This window comes from Phyllobates terribilis, unplaced genomic scaffold (assembly GCF_046119375.1).
Source record: "Phyllobates terribilis strain yellow unplaced genomic scaffold, ASM4611937v1 Scaffold_11__3_contigs__length_659146591, whole genome shotgun sequence".
In the NCBI taxonomy this organism is placed as follows: domain Eukaryota; kingdom Metazoa; phylum Chordata; class Amphibia; order Anura; family Dendrobatidae; genus Phyllobates; species Phyllobates terribilis.
The window spans coordinates 382223758-382245226 of NW_027362771.1; positions in this window are offsets into that span (position 1 = coordinate 382223758).

Here is a 21469-nt window from a genome sequence, read left to right on the forward strand (position 1 = left end):
GTTGCCAGATCTGCTCGTGAAAGTACGCCGCCTGTCAGCTCATTTTTGCAAGTCGGCTACAGCTTCCGCCGCCCTTGCTGTGTTGCAGCAGCGTTTGCAGCTTGCGGCACACCGACTGCTGTGTGATGTCCCCACACGCTGGATCTCTACCCTCCACATGTTGCTAAGGATTTGTGAGCAGAAGAAAGCAGTTGTGGAGTACCAGCTGTAACAAGGCCGTCGATATTCAGGTCAGACTCCACACATAAGGCCTCAGGAGTGGACCTGGATGTCTGACATATCTACCATCCTGACAAACTTTGAGGAGGCCACCAAGATGGTGAGTGGTGATGACGCCATCATTAGTGTCAGTATCCCACTTGTCTGTCTTTTGCAACTCTGCAGAGAATTAAAGAGGAGGCATTGCATGTTCATCTCCTTATCCTCATCCTCCACCACCACTATACCACCAGGGTGACCGTGGTCTGTGTTGCCATTATTGAAAGTTCCTCCATCCTGATTTTTGTCAGCTTTTGCTTGGAAGGCATAAGCAAAGACTGTGGGAGACCCACTCCCCAATAATGGGAATAATATTTTTAAGATGCTGTACTTTATGGCTCTTCCAAGGGGCATTAAAAGCATCTTGTTATACCACTCTGACCTCATCGTCTCTTCTGAGGGGCATTAAAAGCGTCTTGTTATACCACTCTGACCCCCACGTCTCTTCTGAGGGGCATTAAAAGCGTCTTGTTATACCACTCTGACCTCCACGTCTCTTCTGAGGGGCGTTAAAAGCGTCTTGTTATACCACTCTGACCTCCACGTCTCTTCCGAGGGGCATTAAAACCATCTTGTTATACCACTCTGACCTCCATGTCTCTTCTGAGGGGCATTAAAAGCGTCTTGTTATACCACTCTGACCTCCACGTCTCTTCTGAGGGGCATGAAAAGCGTCTTGTTATACCACTCTGACCTCCACGTCTCTTCCGAGGGGCATTAAAACTATCTTGTTATACCACTCTGACCTCCATGTCTCTTCTGAGGGGCATTAAAAGTGTCTTGTTATACCACTCTGACCTCCACGTCTCTTCTGAGGGGCATGAAAAGCGTCTTGTTATACCACTCTGACCTCCACGTATCTTCTGAGGGGCATTAAAAGCGTCTTGTTATACCACTCTGACCTCCACGTCTCTTGTAAGGGGCATTAAATGCGTCTTGTTATACCACTCTGACCTTCATGTCTCTTCTGAGGGGCATTAAAAGCGTCTTGTTATACCACTCTGACCTCCACGTCTCTTCTGAGGGGCATTAAAAGCATCTTGTTATACCACTCTGACCTCCACGTCTCTTGTAAGGGGCATTAAAAGCGTCTTGTTATACCACTCTGACCTCCACGTCTCTTGTAAGGGGCATTAAAAGCATCTTGTTATACCACTCTGACCTCCAAGTCTCTTTCGAGGGGCATTAAAAGCATCTTGTTATACTACTCTGACCTCCACGCCTCTTCTGAGGGGCATTAAAAGCGTCTTGTTATTACACTCTGACCTCCACGTCTCTTCTGAGGGGCATTAAAAGCGTCTTGTTATACCACTCTGACCTCCACGTCTCTTGTAAGGGGCATTAAAAGCGTCTTGTTATACCACTCTGACCTCCACGTCTCTTGTAAGGGGCATTAAAAGCATCTTCTTATACTACTCTGACCTCCATGTCTCTTGTAAGGGGCATTAAAAGCGTCTTGTTACACCACTCTGACCTCCACGTCTCCTGTAAGGGGCATTAAAAGAGTCTTGTTATACCACTCTGACTTCCATGTCTCTTCTGAGGGGCATTAAAAGCGTCTTGTTATACCACTCTGACCTCCACGTCTCTCCTGAGGGGCATTAAAAGCATCTTGTTATACCACTCTGACCTCCACGTCTCTTGTAAGGGGCATTAAAAGCGTCTTGTTATACCACTCTGACCTCCACATCTCTTCTGAGGGGCATTAAAAGCATCTTGTTATACCACTCTGATCTCCACGTCTCTTCTGAGGGGCATTAAAAGCATCTTGTTAAGCTACTGGGACCTCCACGACTCTTCGAATGGGCATTGCATTTCCTCATAATTTTTGGAAGCTTTTGCTTGGAAGGCATAAGCAAATACTATGGGAGACCCACTCCCCAATAAAGGGACTTATGTTTGTAATATGCTGTACTGCATGGCTCTTGTAAGGGGCATTGCAAGTTGCTCCGTCCTAATTTTTGGCAGCTTTTGCTTGGAATGCATAAGCAAATACTATGGGAGACCCACTCCCCAATAATGGGAATAATGTTTTTAAGATGCTGTACTGTATGGCTCTTGTAAGGGGCATTAAAACCGTCTTATTAAGCTACTGTGACCTCCACGTCTCTTCCAAGGGGCATTAAAACTGTCTTGTTAAGCTACTGTGACCTCCATGTCTCTTCCACGGGGCACTGATATTGTCTTTTTATTCCACTGCTATCTCCACCACTTTTCCAAGGGGCATTAAAACCATCTTGTTAAGCTACTGTGACCTTCACAGCTCTTCCAAGGGGCATTGAAATGTTGTTTTTAATTACCTTACCTCTAATCTCCATGACTCTTCCAACGGGCATTGCATTTCCTCCTAATTTTAGTCAGCTTTTGCTTTTCAATGCAAAGGTGAAAACTAAGGGAGACACACTCCCCAATAATGGGTAGAAGGTTTTTAGTACACTGTAATCCACGTCTGTTTCAAGGGGCATTGCAGTTCCTCATAATTTTTTGAAAGCCTTCCATTCACTGCTTAGGCCAACAGTGCACAGGAGACCCAGTTGCTATAAATCGAAAAAAAGGTTTAGTTAAGGCCATCTGACCTTCATGTCATTTCCAAGGGGCATTGGAGTGCCTTAAAATTTTTGGTAGGCATTGCACTCACTGTATGCCCTATAACTGTGTAGCTGAACCACTCCTTTTGTTACAGAAACATATCCTACAAGACATATGTGGTTGACTGGCCTGATATTGATGTGACTGGTCCCTGTTCCTCCTGCTCTTTCTCCTTTGCCACTACCTCATCCATCATTTATCACCTGAAGCTTTGTTTTAACGGGAGTCAAAGAACTTGCATTCCTTGAAAACAAAGCAAATGCTACCTTCTATCATCCTCATCATGCTCCTCACCTTGGCACTCTCAACTCCCCTGATGGAGAAGCCAGGGCCCACCGGAGGAGTCAGGTTCTCAGGTGGGCTTGTCCAATGCTGCCCTAAAGCAGGCCAGTCTAAGAAAAGTGTGTGGGGATGTTCCGCGGAGAAATCGGGGCGGCTGGGGACCGTTTATGGACACCCGGCCGCGGGGCGGCTGGGGACCGAGTGTGGACACCCAGCCGCGGGGTGGCTGGGGACCGAGCGTGGACACCCGGCCGCCGGGGGGCTGGGGACTGAGTATGGATAAAAGGGCTGCCGACGCAGCCATGACAAGGTGGCCGGCGTCTGCCTCCACATGCCTTAAAGGCCCAATTTCAAGTGCAAGCAAGCTAGCAGTATGGTATTGCAGCCTGGGGGTGGGCGGGTGGCAGGTTGCACACTTACGCTTGCATTCCAACAAAACAAAGCAGATGCTAACTTCTATCATCATCATCATGCTCCTCACCTTGGCACTCTCAACTCCCCTGATGGAGAAGCCAGGGCCCACCGGAGGAGTTTGGTTCTCTGGTGGGCTCGTCCAATGCTGCCCTAAAGTAGGCCGGGCTAAGAAAAGTCTGCGGAGATGTTCCGCGGAGAAATCGGGGTGGCTGGAGACCGTTTATGGACACCCAGCCGCCCCCAGGCGGCTGGGGACTGTGTGTGGACACCCAGCCGCGGGGTGGCTGGGGACCGAGTGTGGACACCCGGCCGCCCTCTGGCGGTTGGGGACCGAGCGTGGACACCCGGCCGCCGGGTGGCTGGGGACTGAGTATGGATAAATCGCTGCCGAAGCAGCCATGAGGTAGTGGCCAGCTTCGGCCTCCTCAAAACTAAAAGGCCCCATTTCAAGTGCAAGCTAGCAGTATGGTATTGCAGCCTGGGGGTGGGTGGGTGGTTGGCTGCATATTTGCGCTTGCATTGCAAGGAATGGGGGAGGTACAATTGAACACTGCCCTGGGACAAGGACTTGCACGGGAATAGTTGCAAGTCTGCATCTTCTGATGCGGCAAGGATCACTTCTGATGGGCACACTTTTAGGCAGTGACCTGGGAGTCAGAGATGCTTCCAGGGGTCTTCCCCATGCTGTCCCCATGTCTTTTCAGCACTGCTTGCATGTGTCACACAGCACATGGCCAGATAAGGTTGTAAAATGTTAAAATGACATTTCCTGGTGAATGCATTTGTCACGGTTGAAAGCAATACAAAAGTGCAAAAACGCATAAAAAAATGCTACTTGTGATCATAGCCCAAGGTGTGGAGGAGTATTTTTGTTTTTGGTTATTTATTTTACCTTATACACAAGTCTTTACCCTGGAAAAGAAATTCATTAACATATTTCACAGGAAAAAAGTTTCACTTTCGTTTTTGAATGTTTTATTATGAGCCTGTAAAAGTAGCTTAATACCTCTGACCACGTTGTTGACAACAGTGACCTGGGGGTCAGAAATGCTTCCTGGGGCGATCCCCATGCTGTCCCCATGTCTTTTGTGCACTGTCACTATCGTTTTGGGCACTTTTTAGGCTTTCTACAGACTGCCGGTGCTGCCGCCGCAAAAATGCTCCGGTCTCCCATAGACTAACATTGGGCTCGTTGCTCGGGTCGAGCACCCGAGTATCACGGCGAGCTCGGGCCGAGCTTCGAGAATCCGAGCATTTTAGTGCTCGCTCAACACTAGTAAAGACCAATTTTTGCAGATTTTGTCATGGATTGCCCACATGGGCTATAGTGGTCAATTTGGAAAAAAAGCCACAATAAGGCCATGTTCACATGCAGTGTTTTTTTGCTGTGTTTTACAATATCATCAAAAGCTATGAGATTTCAGAAAATCTCATGTATACATTTGTTCTTTTTTTCCTGACTGAATTTGAAATGCTGCAGCGTTTTTTGAATCTGCAGCATGTCAGTTTTTTCAGCATTTTTGCATCCTTTTTTCAACCACGGAAAGCGGGTTTTGCTGGATGTGGTGAATTAAAATAATTAATTAAGTCATGTGCGCCTCTTAATGAATTAGTTGTGCATGCCATTCATTAAAAGGAATCTGTCAATGTTTTTTTGACTCCATCTGAGAGCAGCATAATGTAGTCAGAGACCCTGATTCCAGCAATAGTTACTGTGATGATTGCTGTCATTGTTTTAGAAATGTTATTAGAATTTTATCTGCTGCAGATCTAGCAGTTCTCAGAATGCTGACCTCTGTATAATCCCGCCCACACCACTGATTGTCAGCTTCCTGCCCATGTTACATGTATACATAAAGCTGCCAATCAGTAGTATGGGTGGGATTATACATAGTTTATAAACATGCTTGACTTCCTGACAGCAGGTTTACTTGTCCTCTAATGATGATCTCCTGCTGACAAAACAGTGATTTTATCAAAACTGCAGCAAACAGCCCAGTAAGTGACATATTGTTGGAATCAGGGTCTTTGGGTCTACTTTATTCTGCTCTCAGATTAGGTGGCAAAAACTACTTGCTGACAGATTACCTTTAAGACTGGCATGCACAACAATAGTCTTAATGAATAGTAGCTTGATGTTAATTGATTACATATATGACTTTGTTATATAAAATCCAAGTACTTTACATGGTCAGTGAGTAAAAGTATACAGTTAGTATACAGTTAGGTCCTGAAATATCTGGACAGTGGCACAAGTTTTGGCATTTTAGCTGTTTAACAAAACATATTCGAGATACACTTACAGTGGGGAAAACTGATTTTGCAACTTTTCCCACCTACAAAGAATGGAGAGGTCTGTAATTTTTATTGTAGGTACAAATCAACTGTGAGAGACAAAATCTGAAAAAAAAATCCAAACAATCACATTGTATGATTTTTACATAATTAATAAGCATTTTATTGCATGAAATATGTATTTGATATAATAGAAAAACAGAACTTAATATTTGGTAGAGAAACCTTTGTTTTCAATTACGGAGGTCAGACATTTCCTGTAGTTCTTGACCAAGTTTGCACACACTGTAGCAGGGATTTTGGCCCACTCCTCCATACAGATCTTCTCCAGATCTTTCAGGTTTTGGAGCTGTCGCTGGGCAACATTGAGTTTCAGCTCCCTCCAAAGATTTTCTCTTGGGTTCAGGTCTGGAGACTGGCTAGGCCACTCCAGGAGTTTGAAATGCTTCTTATGGAGCCACTCCTTAGTTGCCCTGGCTGTGTGTTTCTGGTCATTGTCATGCTGGAAGACCCAGCCATGACCCATCTTCAATGCTCTTACTGAGGTAAGGAGGAAGTTAGCGAAAATCTCGTGATACATGTCCCCATCCATCCTCCCTTCAATACGGTGCAGTCGTCCTGTCCCCTTTGCAGAAAAGCACACCCAAATTATGATGTTTCCCCCACCATGTTTCACGTTTGGGACAGTGTTCTTGGAGTTGTATTCACCCTCCTTCTTCCTCCAAATATGGCAAGTGGAGTTGATACCAAAAAGGCCTATTTTGGTCTCATCTGACCACATGACCTTCTTCCATGCCTCCTCTGGGTCATCCAGATGGTCAGTGGCGAGCTTCTAATGGGCCTGGACATGTGCTGGGGTGAGCAGGGGTACCTTGTGTGATTTTAATCCATGACAGCGTAGTGTGTTACTAAAGGTAATGTTTGAGACTGTGGTCCCAGCTCTTTTCAGGTCATTGAACAGGTCCTACCATGTAGTTCTGGGCTGATTCCTGACCTTTCTCAGAATCATCCTTGTCAGGGATCCCCACAGGGGCGACACTGGGAAGATCACGCAACATGTCACCATTGCTGTCACGCTGTCAGTATTTCATCCAGAATCGCGAGCACATGATCCAGACTACTCACTATGTGGATATTGGCAAGCGACCAGTGAGAGTATGGCGTCACACTTCAACGCATGGAATCCGTGATTACACCCCTGTACCATCACTGTCAGCTTCACGATAGCCCGATTATTATTATTCTCTGCCACCATCGGCCGAGTTTGAAACATAATACAGGCCTGGCCGGACGCCTGCCTTTTGGTAGCATATATGGCTTCGGGGAAGGGAACAATTACAGGACAAAATAAACAGAACTATTAAATTTTATATTTAATCCAAAAGGGAAGCAGTGTTTAAGAAAAACTATATACAAGTATGTTACAAAGGAGAATTAAAATACATGAGCAGTACATAAAATAAACAGGATAAAAGAAGAGAAACTTACATTATACGATCACTGAGACGATTCAATATAGGTGGAGGAGGGGCTCCCCAGTTTGATTATGCTGTCATCGAACAGGATCTGTTGCTTTAAATCCTTATACCCCCCTGGCAATGAGTGAGTCTGTAATGTCCATGAGTTCTCTTATACCTAAGAGGAGATTTACCCACATGCCCCTTGTGGTGACATCATGTGGGCTGGCCTCCAACCTGTACATTTTTATTAAAAATGCTAACTCCTGCAATAGCTCATCGCTCGTTGATCGCAGAAGCTTGCAAATGACGCCATTTTTCCAGCTATGATTTTACCTTCATTTAGAGAACACACATCGCATAGCTGCAGTCTGCTATTCTGGTATTTTTGTGCTACTGCTCCCTGATTCTGATTACAGCCATGGAAAACTATGGATACATTCCTGGACTGTTGCTATCACTAAAATTATGGGTCCCGTTATTGTCAGACGCATGGAGCTTACAATATTTAATATTTTGTTTCAGAGTCTGAGTGTCTGGAAATTTCTGTTTTAAGCTCGGGAAACCAGCTTTTCCCAATTACAATCAAATTAATACAATCCTGCCAATAATTACCCCCTGCTTCTTTCAGGGACAAGATGCTCGCATTCTAAGTAGTTTGGTGGCACTTCTTGGCTGCCATATGTTTGTGAAAGGCCTTTTGGCTGTGGGTGATAATTTGCAGGAAGACACTGTAGATTGTCATTTCTGGACTGTGTTAATTGGGGCTTTGTGCTGAGATTTTTATGGAGACAGCTTGGTACTGACAAAAGGGAGAAATGATCAATATCCATGTCAGGGAAATATGGAAGAACATTTTCCTGAATTCATTATCTCCATGACAATCCTTACCCCACAAGGCGAGATCTTGCATGGAGCCCCAGACTGAGCAACATTGACAGTCATCTTGTGTGTCTTCCACTTTAGAATAATTGTGGCAACACTTGTTGCCTTCTCAACAAGCTGCTTGCGTATTGTTCTGTAGCCCATCCCAGCCTTGTGCAGGTCTACAATTTTGGAACTGGTGTCCTTAGACAGCTCTTTCGTCTTGGCCATGGTGGAGAGGTTGGAGTGTGATTGATTGAGTGTGTGGAAAGGTGTCTTTTATACAGGTATTGAGTTCAAACAGGTTCAATTAATACAGGTAATGAGTGCAGAGTAGGAGGACTTCTTCAAGAAAAACTAACAGGTCTATGAGAACCAGAATTCTTGCTGGTTGGTAGGTGACCAAATACTTATTTCATGCAATAAAATGCAATTTAAATATTTAAAAACCATACAATGTGATTGTGATTGGTCTCTCACAGTTGAAGTGTACCTGTAATTACAGACCTTTCCATTCTTTGTAGGTGGGAAAATTTGCAAAATCGACAGTGTACCAAATATTTATTGTCCCCACTGTATATACTCAATATGAGCCTTAAATGCAGACTTTTGGCTTTAATTTGAGGGTATTCACATACTAATTGGAGTAAGGGTTTAGGAATTACAGCTCTTAATATGTAACTGCCTCTTTTTAAAGGGACCAAAAGTTTTTGGACAATTATCCCAAAAGCCCTTTAATGGGTTGCATGGGCTATTCCCTTATTAATACATCATCAATTAAGCAGGTAAAAGGTCTTGAGCTCATTATAGGTGTGGCATTTGCGTTTAGAAGCTGTTGCTGTGAACCTACAACATCCGGTCAAAAGAGCTGGATGGAATGGATTCAATGTAAGTGAAACAGACCATCATTAGGCTGGAGAAATAGCAGAAATGCTTTTAGTGGCCAAATCAGCAGTTTGGCACATCCTGCAAGAAAAAAGAGCACACTGGTTAGCTTGGGAACTCAAAAAGGCCTGAACTTCCACAGAAGACAGCAGTGGTGGATAATCGCAGAATCCTTTCCATGGTGAAGAAAACCATTTCATAATATGCACCCAAGTGAAGAACACTCTCCGGGAAGTAGGTGTTTCAGTATTTAATTCTACCATAAAGAGAAGACTTTATGAGAGCATATACAGAGTGTTCACCGCAAGGTGCAAACCATTATTCATCCTTAAAAATAGAAAGGCCAGATTAGACGTTACAAAAAAAAAGCATCTAAAGAAGCCTGCCCAGTTCTGGTACAGCATTCTTTTGGGCAGATGAAACTAAGGACCTACATAGAAATGTGCACATATACGATCTGCCAAAACCACAACCAAACCCCTCAGGTACTGTTGACCCTACTCCACCAACAGCATGTGCGGCATCACCTGCTGCTACTAGCGGCTTCCACATTTTTAGCTCTGGTATGAATTTTTTTCCTCTCACACTACCATGTTCATTGCCAGTGCCACTTTTTCATTTGCCATATGGTTTGGACATAATTATAACATTTACGATCTTTCCAATTTCTTTTGAACACACTTAACCAACCCTGGAAATATATGCAATCAACAAGAGATTGTAGGTAGGGTACATGTGACAGCTAAAAAGAAAAACAGCAGCCTGCCTATAATATCAATGCAATGGCGTAACTTTGAATAATAATGCCCCCTATCCTGGGCCCTATGCTATAACATTTTCCCCTATCCTGGGCCCCTTCTTGATATAATATCCCTCATTCTGGTATCATGAGTCATGGAAAGAGGGCATACTAGGTGAGGTGGATCCTCTAAGCCAAGGTCCAGATGAGCACATGGGCCATGGGTCACGGTGCAGCAAACAGTTGAGGCCACGCAGGACACAGATAGCAGACAGGAGACCATTAGCAAAGTTACTAAAGACCGCAGGCAGATTTCAGAGTTAATAAAGACCGCAGGCAGATTGCAGAGTTACTAAAGACTGCAGACAGATTACAGAGTTACTAAAGACCGCAGGCGGATTGCAAAGTTACTGAATGCTGCAGACAGATTGCAGAGGTACTGAAGACCGTGGGCAGATTGCAGAGTTACTAAAGTCCACTGGCAGATTGCAGAAGACCATGGGCAGATTGCAGATTAACTGAAGACCACAGGCAGATTGCAGAGTCACTTTAGACCGCAGGCAGATTGCAGAGTTACTGAAGACCACAGGCAGATCAGAGTTACTGGTATAATGTCCCCCATCCTCATATAAATTTGGGATAATATCCCCCATTATATAATTTCCCGATTCTGGTATAATGTCCCCATCTTGGTACAATGCCCCTATTCTGGTATAATGCTTCCCATCCTGGTATAATGACTCCATTCTAGTATAATTACCCCATTCTGGTATAATGCCCCTCATCCAGGGCCGTTCCGTTCTACTCCAGCACATGTTAAAAAGAAACAAACTATTCTACTCACCTTCCCCCGCTCTCACGCCACACCATATATTTTTTAAATGCTATTCTCCACTCCAACAAGTTACGTAACAAAGAATGTTGCATTGGTTTGTAGTTATATGCACGTAAAGGAAGGTAAGGCAGTTGAAAGCAGAATTATTGTGGAGTGCATCCTTGTTAAATTGTACTGAACAGTTATACTACTTAAACTTTTTTTGTATTTTTTTATATATATTTTTTGTTTTAAATTCTCCCACTCTAACGAAAATTCCATTATGCTCAAAACTACATTGCTACGTAGCTTCCCAGATAGGAAATTGCAACAACAACCAGCAGTATTGTTGTAAAATGTACGGTTGGTAAATTGTACTTGTAAAACAGTTATGCAAAAACGTAATCTTTCTTATGTATTTTTTCATATATTTTTTGGTTTAAATGTTCCCCCCGAACAAAAATTTCATTATGCTCAAAAACTACTATACGAGGTAGGTACATGCACAGAAAGGAAGCTACCAGTATTACAGTATTAGTGTGGCATGTACGATTGTAAATTAGAATAGTAAAACAGTTGCCAAACCGTTTTTGTTGTATTTTATTTATACATGTATTTTTATAAATTATCACACTTTTACCAAAGTGCACTGTAACTCTAAAATGCTTTTGTGCTAAGTAGCTACACGTACATTTATGCCCGGAACCAAACATGTGGCAACACTCTGAAGTGCTCTCATGGGGTTTATGGTTGCTAAAATAAGCTATTGAAATGGGCATTTAAAAATCAAAGTGTCCTTTTTTTAAAGATTTTAAAAAGCCCCCCCATGAATTTATCAAAAAAGGATGGGACAAGAAAAGCTTGTTACACACCTGTTAAGGGGATCCCGGGCTTCTCTCCCTTCTCCTGGGTCTGCTGTCCGCTTTTGTGCTCAACGTTGGGTTTTGCAGGTTGCCCGACGTGGATCAATGACATCATCTCCCTAGACCAATTTAAGACCCATTGACACACACACCTGTGTCTTGGGATTGAGTTCCTACATCTCTATGTTTGTTGTGCTCCATCTTCTGTGCATACTGTGGTTTTACTTTCTTCCATCCCTGCTGCTCATCATGAGATTCCTGAGTGTGTCTCGTCCTTGCTGCCCACATTCCTTCCAGTTCGCTGCATTGAAGCCTGACGTCTTTGTGTCCACCCGGACTTGTGGCTTAGAGGATCCACCTCACCTAGTGATCCCTTTTAGAATCCCAAGACAAATGATTCCAAAGTTACAGCAGCCATAACATTGTTGCTGTGGGATACGGACAATTTGCCTGAAGTGGAAATGCAACTTCCTGTAAGTCAATTGGAGCTTGTCCAGGCTATGCGGGATCTCACAGCCCATGTGTCACGGGTGTGTCAGAGGTTACAGACAATCACCCTGTAGTGGTTTGCAGGAGATCTCCACGTTGGCAATGCAGCTGCCTGGATAGGAGTCTGTGTTTGGATCCAGCAACTATCTCCCTTTAGTCTGGGTGTATATATACCTGGTGTGTCTAGGTGGGCGTTACCGGTTATACTCATTTCTACTTTGAACTTGGCTGAAGCAACATCACGTCCTCTCTGGATTCTTGAGGCCGTGTGCCCTGTTGGAGTTCTTCTAAAGCTGAGTTGTTGTTCCCCTGTGTTGTCTTCCCCTTTTGTCTTTAGAGTGCTAGCAGAGGTTGATTAGTGCTCATCTCCTTCTATCCCCAGCTATAGCCTTACGCCAGGGATAGTAGGGTGAGACACGTGATCGGCGACAGCTGTGAAGACTGTATAGGGACATTATGGGGAGACAGGGTGACGCTAGTCCAGATTAGGAGGTCATCTCTTTCGACCTTTGATTCTTACAGCTGACATGTGCCCGCAACAGCCGCAGGTGGAATCGCGATCCACCCGCTGCTATTAACATGTTAAATGCCGCTGTCAATCTCCGACAGTGACATTTAACGTGCGCTTCCGGGTTACGCGTCATAAGCCCCGCCCATCGGCGATCCCGTCATGTGATCGCGGGTGGCCGATGGGCGTGCATGACAACCCAGGGTCTGCAGCAGACGCCTGTGGTTGTCATGATCTGGTCGCTATGAGCGCCGCCTAGTGGTCGGCGCTCATAGCACAGGACCATTTCTGCTGCATGCAGGGGATCTGCTCGTCCCCTGTATGTAGCAGAGACGATCAGACAACTGCTGCTTCTAGTCTCCTATGGAGACTATTGAAGCATGCAGTAAGTGAAAAAAAATGTTTTTAAAAATATAAAAAAAATAAAAAAAATATAAAAGTTTAAATCACCCCCCTTTCGCTCCATTCAAAATAAAATATATAAAAAAAAAACCACATATACATATTTGGTATCGCCGCGTTCAGAATCGCCCGATATATCAATATAAAAAAAGAATTAATCCGATCGGTAAACGATGTAACGAGAAAAAAATTCTAAATGCCAGAATTACGGTTTTTGGTCCCCGCAAAATTGCAATAAAATGCAATTACGGGCGATCAAAACATCGGATCTACCCCAAAATGTTATCAATAAAAACATCAGCCCGGCGCGCAAAAAATAAGCCCTCACTTAGCCCCAAATCACGAAAAATGGAGACGCTACAGGTCTCGGAAAATGGCGCTATTTTTTTTAGTTTTTTTTACCAAATTTTGGAAATTTTTTTCACCACTTAAATATAAAATAACCTATACATGTTTGGTGTCTACGAACTCGTAATGACCTGGAGAATAAGAATGGCAGGTCAGTTTTAGCATTCAGTGAACGTGGTAACAAAAATAAATAAAAAACAACTGTGGTATTGCACTTTTTTTGCAATTTTACCGCACTTGGAATTTTTTTCCCGTTTTCCCGTACACGATATGGTAAAACTTGTAATAGCGTTAAAAAGTACAACTTGTCCCGCAAAAAATAAGCCCTCACATAGCCATATTGTCCAAAAAATAAAAACGCTATGGCTCTGGGAACAAGGGGAGCAAAAAACGAAAAAGCAAAAGCGACAAAACCCAAGGTTGCGAAGGGGTTAACTCCTTAAGCCCCGAGGGTGGTTTGCACGTTAATGACCAGGCCAATTTTTACAACTCTGACCACTGTCACTTTATGAGGTAATTACTCTGGAACGCTTCAACGGATCCCCATGATTCTGACATTATTTTTTTCGAGACATATTGTACTTCATGATTGTGGTAAAATTTCTTCAATATCACTTGCGTTTATATGTGAAAAAAATGGAAATTTGGTGAAAATTTAGAAAATTTAGCAATTTTCAAAATTTGAATTTTTATGCCTTTAAATCCGAGAGATATGTCACACAAAAGAGTTAATAAATAACATTTCCCACATGTCTACTTTACATCAGCACAATTTTGGAACCAAAATTTTTTTTTGTTAGGGTGCTATAAGGGTTAAAAGTTGACCAGCGATTTCTCATTTTTCCAACAAAATTTACAAAACCATTTTTTTAGGGACCACATCACATTTGAAGTCACTTTGAGAGGTCTTTATGACAGAAAATACCCAAAAGTGACACCATTCTAAAAACTGCACCCCTCAAGGTGCTCAAAACCACATTCAAGAACTTTATTAACCCTTCAGGTGCTTCACAGGAATTTTTAACTTTTTTCATAAAAATGTTACTTTAGACCCAATTTTTTTTATTTTCACAGGGGTAACAAGAAAAAATGGACGCCAAAATTTGTTGTGCAATTTCCCCTGGGCACGCAGATACCCAATATGTGGGGAAAAAACACTGTTTGGGCGCACGGCAGGGCTCGGAAGGGAAGGAGCGCCATTTGACTTTTGATTGTAAAATTTGCTTGAATAATTAGCAGACGCCATGTTGTGTTTGGAGAGCCCCTGTGTGCCCAAACATTGGAGCTCCCCCACAAGTGACCCCATTTTGGAAACTAGACCCCCCAAGGCACCTATATAGATGCATAGTGAGCACTTGGAACCCCCAGGTGCTTCACAAATTGATTCGTAAAAATGAAAAAGTGTTTTTTTTTCACTTTTTCATTTTTAAGAATCAATTTTTGAAGCACCTAGGGGTTCCAAGTGCTCACTATGCATCTAGATAGGTGCCTTGGGGGTTCTAGTTTCCAAAATGGGGTCACTTGTGGGGAAGCTCCAATGTTTGGGCACACAGGGACTCTCCAAATGCAACATGGTATCCGCTAACAAATTGAATGGAAAATCGGCTCAAATTGTTAGCGGACACCATGTTGCGGTTGGAGAGCCCCTGTGTGCCCAAACATTGGAGCTCCCCCACAAGTGACCCCATTTTGGAAACTAGACTCCCCAAGGCACCTATCTAGATGCATAGTGAGCACTTGGAACCCCCAGGTGCTTCACAAATTGATTCGTAAAAATGAAAAAGTGAAAAAAAAAACACTTTTTCATTTTTATGAATCAATTTGTGAAGCACCTGGGAGTTCCAAGTGCTCACTATGCATCTATATAGGTGCCTTGGGGGGTCTAGTTTCCAAAATGGGGTCACTTGTGGGGGAGCTCCAATGTTTGGGCACGCAGGGGCTCTCCAAACGCAACATGGCGTCCGCTAACAATTTGAGCCGATTTTCCATTCAATTTGTTAGCGGACACCATGTTGCGTTTGGAGAGCCCGTGATGTGCCTAAACAGTGGAGCTCCCCCACAAGTGACCCCATTTTGGAAACTATACCCCTCAAGGATTTTATTAAGGTGTATAGTGAACATTTTGAACCCAGAGGTACGACACAGAATTTGTTTACATTAGGTCATCATATTGAATAAGTTGTCATTAGTCTTGAGCGCAAGTGTTCACTACTTGAGTTTGCATCGGGTACTCAGGTATGCACCATGTACAGCGTGTGCTCGAGTGACATGCTCGAGTCCCTGCTCCGCATGTTTCACGGTTATTAGACACCCAAAAAAAAACATGCGGGGATCGCTCGTGCATGGCAGGCAATCCCTGTAAAGTTTTTTTGGCCGCGAAGCCTATGGGGCAGAGACTCGAGCATGTCACTCAAATACCCACGATACTCAATGCATACCAAAGCACCCGATGCAAACTCAAGTAGCGAGCACTTGCGCTCAACACTAGTCGCCATATCGTCATCTTTTTTTCTTTTGAAAAAAATCCCAACCCCATCACAGCCCTAACCCCAACCCTAACCCCAACCCCAGCCCTAACCGTAGCACAACCCTAACCCTAGCACAACCCTAACCCCAAACCCAGCCCTAACCCTAGCCCAATCCTCACCCAAGAGTTTATTTTTGACGCCGTTCCTCGCGCGTTATAAGTGATTAGACGACTTTATTCTTCGGGTCGATGTGATTACAGCCGTACCAGAATCATATGGGGTTTTTATGACTGACAGCTGTCACACACTAAAAGACGCATTTTTTGTAAAATCTAGTTTTTGCATCGCCATATTTTGAGAGCTATAATTTTTCCAGATTTTGGCAGACAGTCATGTGACGGCTTATTTTTTGCGGGATGAGTTGATGTTGTTATTGTTGCCATTTTCAGGCACGTGACATTTTTTGATCGCTTTCTATTCCGATTTTTGGGAGGCAGAATAAACAAAAACCAGCAATTCAGGAATTGTGTTTTTTTTGTTTTTTTTTATTCTGTTCCACGTGTGGTAAAATTGATAAGGTAGCTTTATTCTTCGGGTCAGTACATTTACAGTGGTACCACATTTATATCGGTTTTCTATGTTTTGCACTTTTACATAATAAAAGCAATTTTATAGAAAAAAATATTTTTTAGCATAGCTTTATTCTGAGAGCTATAACTTTTTTATTTTTTGGCTGATGGAGCTGTATGTTGGCTTGTTTTTTGCGGGACGAGATGACGTTTTCAGCGCTACCATTTTTATTCATATTTGTCTTTTTGATCACGTGTTATTCAATTTTTTGTTTGGCGATATGGTGATAAAGCATTGTTTTTTGCTTCGTTTTTTTTTTTTTTTTTTTACCGTGTTCACTGAAGGGGTTAACTAGTGGGACAGTTTTATAGGTCAGGTTGTTCCGGACGCGGCGATACCAAATATGTGTACTTTTATTGTTTTTTTTTATAATAATATTTATTGATGGGTACATTATATTTTTATTTTTGGTGGATTATTTTTATTTATTTTTTTTTAATTTTTTTTTTCACTTTCTGGGTGTTTTTACACTTTTTTTACTCTGTCCCACTCTGGGACTTTCATTTTTTTTTCTCTGATCGCCTGCATGGCACAGGAATGCAGCACCATCCCTGTGTCATGCAGGCTGTCAGCGCTGGACGGGGAGAAGATTGTTTGGAGATGCACTGCGCATGTCCAAACAATCTTCCTGCTGCCTGGTGACCCGGATGTTATCATGACGACATCGGGTCGTCATGGCAACACCCGGGAAGCCTTTGCAGGCAGCGCTGGAAGCCGGAAGAGGAGGTGAGTATCTGCGATCACCTCCCCTTGCCCCCGCAATGCTGCGATCGACTTCGATTGCAGCATCGCGGGGGTTAATGTGCTGGGAGCGGTGCAGGGCCGCTCCCTGCACATAGTATCGGGTGTCAGCTGTGACAATCAGCTGACACCCGGCGGCGATCGCGCCCGCACAGCCTGTGTGCGCGCACGATCGCCATGACGTACTAATACGGGTCTGGCTCTTAAGTCCCAGGGCACAGACGCGTATTAGTACGTCAGATGTTGTTAAGGGGTTAAAGAATGGTCTAAGGAAAAAATGCTTGATTCCCATGTCTCACATTCCAAAACATCTTCAAAATCTCTTCCTAAAATGGCTGAACCGGAACTCATGGAGATCATCCGGAACAGATTATTTCCAGCTGAAAGATCCTGTTGCCTTACTGGCAAAACAAATTGTTCCAAATGGAAGGTCAAACAGGGAAAACTTCAGCGTATTTGCTACTTTGTGTTGGTAGATTACATAAAATCCCAATAATATACATCTAAGTTCTTGGGTGTAATGTGAGGAATGGAAAAATTCCCGGGATATGAATACTTTTTCAAGGCACTGCATGTACTGTAGAAATAAAAGAAAATATTCAATGTGATAATTGTCATATGTTAGTAAATTTAGAAATTTAATTTATAGCCAATATTTTATATCTCTATTGTCACGGAAACACCGCGACAGAGAGGAGCCAGAAGATGGTGGCATCTGGTTTCACAAACTTCTGCACTGGTTAGAAGTACTTCACCATCTTATTAAACAGTGCAGCTTTTTTTCCTTGCTGGCAGTGCAAGGGATAATCTGTTCAGTTGAAGCTCCTGGACCTTTCCAATCTGTATTGTCTCAGCTGTTCAGTGTTGGCCACTCCCCTCTCCTATATATGCTCCCCATTGGCACTTTGAAATTGCCAATGTTAGTTCTTACTGCCTGGTTAGGTGTTGTCGGTGAAGTTCGTGGCTAGAGTTGCCTTTTGGAGGTTTGTTCAGGAGATTTTTACTTGGAGTTCGTTTATGTGCACATCCTCTCCTATTATATTTTTCCTTCCTATAACTCCCCAGTGTTCCACTCTGGTGAGTGTATTTTGTATGATTGTTATTTTCATTTATCCCTGACCTTCTTCCCTTGTTTGTCTGGTTAGTGTAATCCTTTACACTTCGGCTTCCCACCTCCCTGGGTGGGGGAGGGGACAGATAAGGGTTTATGGGGCAGCATGGTGGCTCAGTGGTTAGCACTACAATCTTGCAGCACTGGGGTCCTGGGTTCAAATCCCACCAAGGACAACATCTGCAAGGAGTTTGTATGTTCTCCTCATGTTTGTCTGGGTTTCCCCCAGGTACTCCGGTTTCCTCCCACATTCCAAAGACATACTGTTAGGGAATTTAGATTGTGAGCCCCAATGGGGACAGTGCCCATAATGTCTGTAAAGCGCTGTGGAATTAATGGTGCTATATAAGTGAGTAAAATAAATAAATATAGGAGCATAGCAAGGCACGTGAACCCGGTGTCTCCACCTTCAGGAGTAATCCAGGGTACACAGATAGACTAGGCTGCCCCTAGTTCTAGGGATAGGGACCAGGAAAGCGCCCACAATCCCAAGGTACTGCATGACATCTATATTACTCAATTTTTGGCATTTCAATGCCATTTTTCAGTTTTCTTGGCAAAGTTAATTTTTCAGAAATGACAAGAAGAAAAGCTGTCAATATTGATTGTCACTTTTATATTAGCTTCTCAGAACTGATAACAACCTATAACTTCGTTAGACTTTTAATTAATAACAGTAGAAAAAAAGTATTGTCTTTTTCTTGTCTCTGTGAGTTAAAAAGATATAAATAGCAAATTTTGACTACTCTATGTCAATGATCTTATGCTTTCATTTTGAGTTTTTCTCACATGCTCGCATGACATATACAGTATAGAGATTGCAATAAATGAAGAAATTGGCAATTAAAAATCTCCTTGCCCTGTCAATGACAAACTCACAGCTAAAAGTGATTCTTTAGTTCATACTTTGAATTGGAGAGCAGAGATTGAGATCAAAGCAAAATGATATTCCAGAAAAATTGCTTGAAATCTTTAATTGAATTTCATGGTGGCAGGCTCCATTGATTAGAGCTGGATTGGAAATATCAAGAACAGCAAGAGGAAAAAAAAAAAAGAAAATCATCATATGCTTAACGTTTAGTTGTTGATATATGCTTTCAAGCATGGTGTCTACATTCTCCTGCCAGCATGATGAAAAAAATACTTCCTATTCTGGTTCTGCACAGTAATGTTGATCATACATGAAATAAGTAATGGTCGTAGTCATTTATGTATTTATTCTAAACAGTAGGAGTATTCCTCCTCCAGTCTCTGTTGTGGAAATGATAGAAATGCTTTCATTAGTATGCAGCTAAACACAGCTCAGACTAATTGTACAAAATCCCGCAGGAAGCTTCATGCTCCATGCACACAGTCTAGTGGAAGATTTTTTTTTTTTTGCCCATTAATTCTTTTTTGGATGTGAATGTTCACATACTATGAACCAGTAAAATAGAATCAAAATATATATTATAGTAAAATTAAAGGAGAATACAATTGGTGCCACTATTAGTAGGCTATATATAAAGTAACTGCGCAATTTTCCAGATCCAGTGCCGTTTCCATGTCTCTTCTGCAGACACCTATTTCAACCTCTGCTGTGCCTAGTAACTAGAATTATTGCATTAAAATAATCCCTGCCTGAAGTTGAAAATATGTATGGAAATATCACAGCTGATCTAAGGTTGTAGGTTAGTGTTATTATACAGTAGATACAACAACAAAGTGCAAAAATAAAGTGTCTCCCTCACTACATTGTATACTACCTACAAAAACCGAGAAGACATAACAATCAAATTACTTGGATTAAATATACTATCTTTGAAAAAAAATTGATTTCTCAGCCCCTCCAATGAAGAATACAGAAAACATAGTCTCCCCCCCATAATCAATCATACAAATATACATATATCAGTTAGGAACTATATATCCAATTATAGTTATTGTATATTTTAAATGTCTCACCCTTTAGAAAATATTTCATAGAATGGAATATAACAATAATAGTATATACTTAAAATACCCACATTTATATAAACAATTGAAAGCTGCAGTCACCTGCACAGAAACAGACATCTACAGTAAATAATAATAGCAAAGTAATGTTATGTGTGGTGTTTAATTATAAATCAACATACTATATTGCCAAAATAGTAAAGTATAACTTTATATATTCTAAGGAGGCAGGAAAACAATTATAGGGTATCTCAAATAATATGAAGTATACATTTTGACATTTTGGCTACATCACAGGGGGACACCAGAATGCCTGGTATGTGTTTCACCGCGTTTGTGTGCCTTCGTCAGGAGTTCTCTTTGGCTCCTGATGAAGCATTAGGGAACCTGAAATTGAATTAAAGCTTGCTAATGCTTAATCCTCATATAAAAAAATTATATTTTATGTGTAGTCATATAGCATATAGCAGCATGCCACTCACCCTGTGGATATTTTCTGAGTTGAAGCTGGAAGTAATCTTGAGGTTAAAGGTAAGATTACATTAGCATTGGCATTTCAGTAATATATGTAGCTTACCATTTTTTAAATATCTTTTCATTTCTTTTTTCTCTCCTATTGTTCATTTTTTTTACTTTGTTCAGGAAGAAATCTGATGGTACAACATGGAAATTGTCCTCAAGCTGCCACTGATGGAACTGCTATTTTTATGTCTCTAATTGGAGCATAAGTATTGCATTAAATGAATTTTGAGAGTGATTAAATGGTACCTGACAGCTAAGCTTTTACAGCCTCCCCCCTTAGGCCTTATATGTATACTGTATGTACAGTACAGACCAAAAGTTTGGACACATCTTCTCATTTAAAGATTTTTCTGTATTTTCATGTCTATGAAAATTGTACATTTACACTGAAGGCATCAAAACTATGAATTAACACATGTGGAATTATATACTTAACAAAAAAGTGTGAAACAACTGAAAATATGTCTTATATTCTAGGTTCTTCAAAGTAGCCACCTTTTGCTTTGATGACTGCTTTGCACACTCTTGGCATTCTCTTGATGAGCTTCAAGAGGTAGTCACCAAAAATGCTTTTCACTTCACAGGTGTGCCCTGTCAGGTTTAATAAGTGGGATTTCTTGCCTTATAAATGGGGTTGGGACCATCAGTTGTGTTGTTCAGGAGTCTGGTGGATACACAGCTGATAGTCCTACTGAATAGACTGTTAGAATTTGTATTATGGCAAGAAAAAAGCAGCTAAGTAAAGAAAAACGAGTGACCATCATTACTTTAAGAAATGAAGGTCAGTCAGTGCGAAAAATTGCGAAAACTTTAAAAGTGTCCCCAAGTGCAGTTGCAGAAACCATTAAGCGCTAC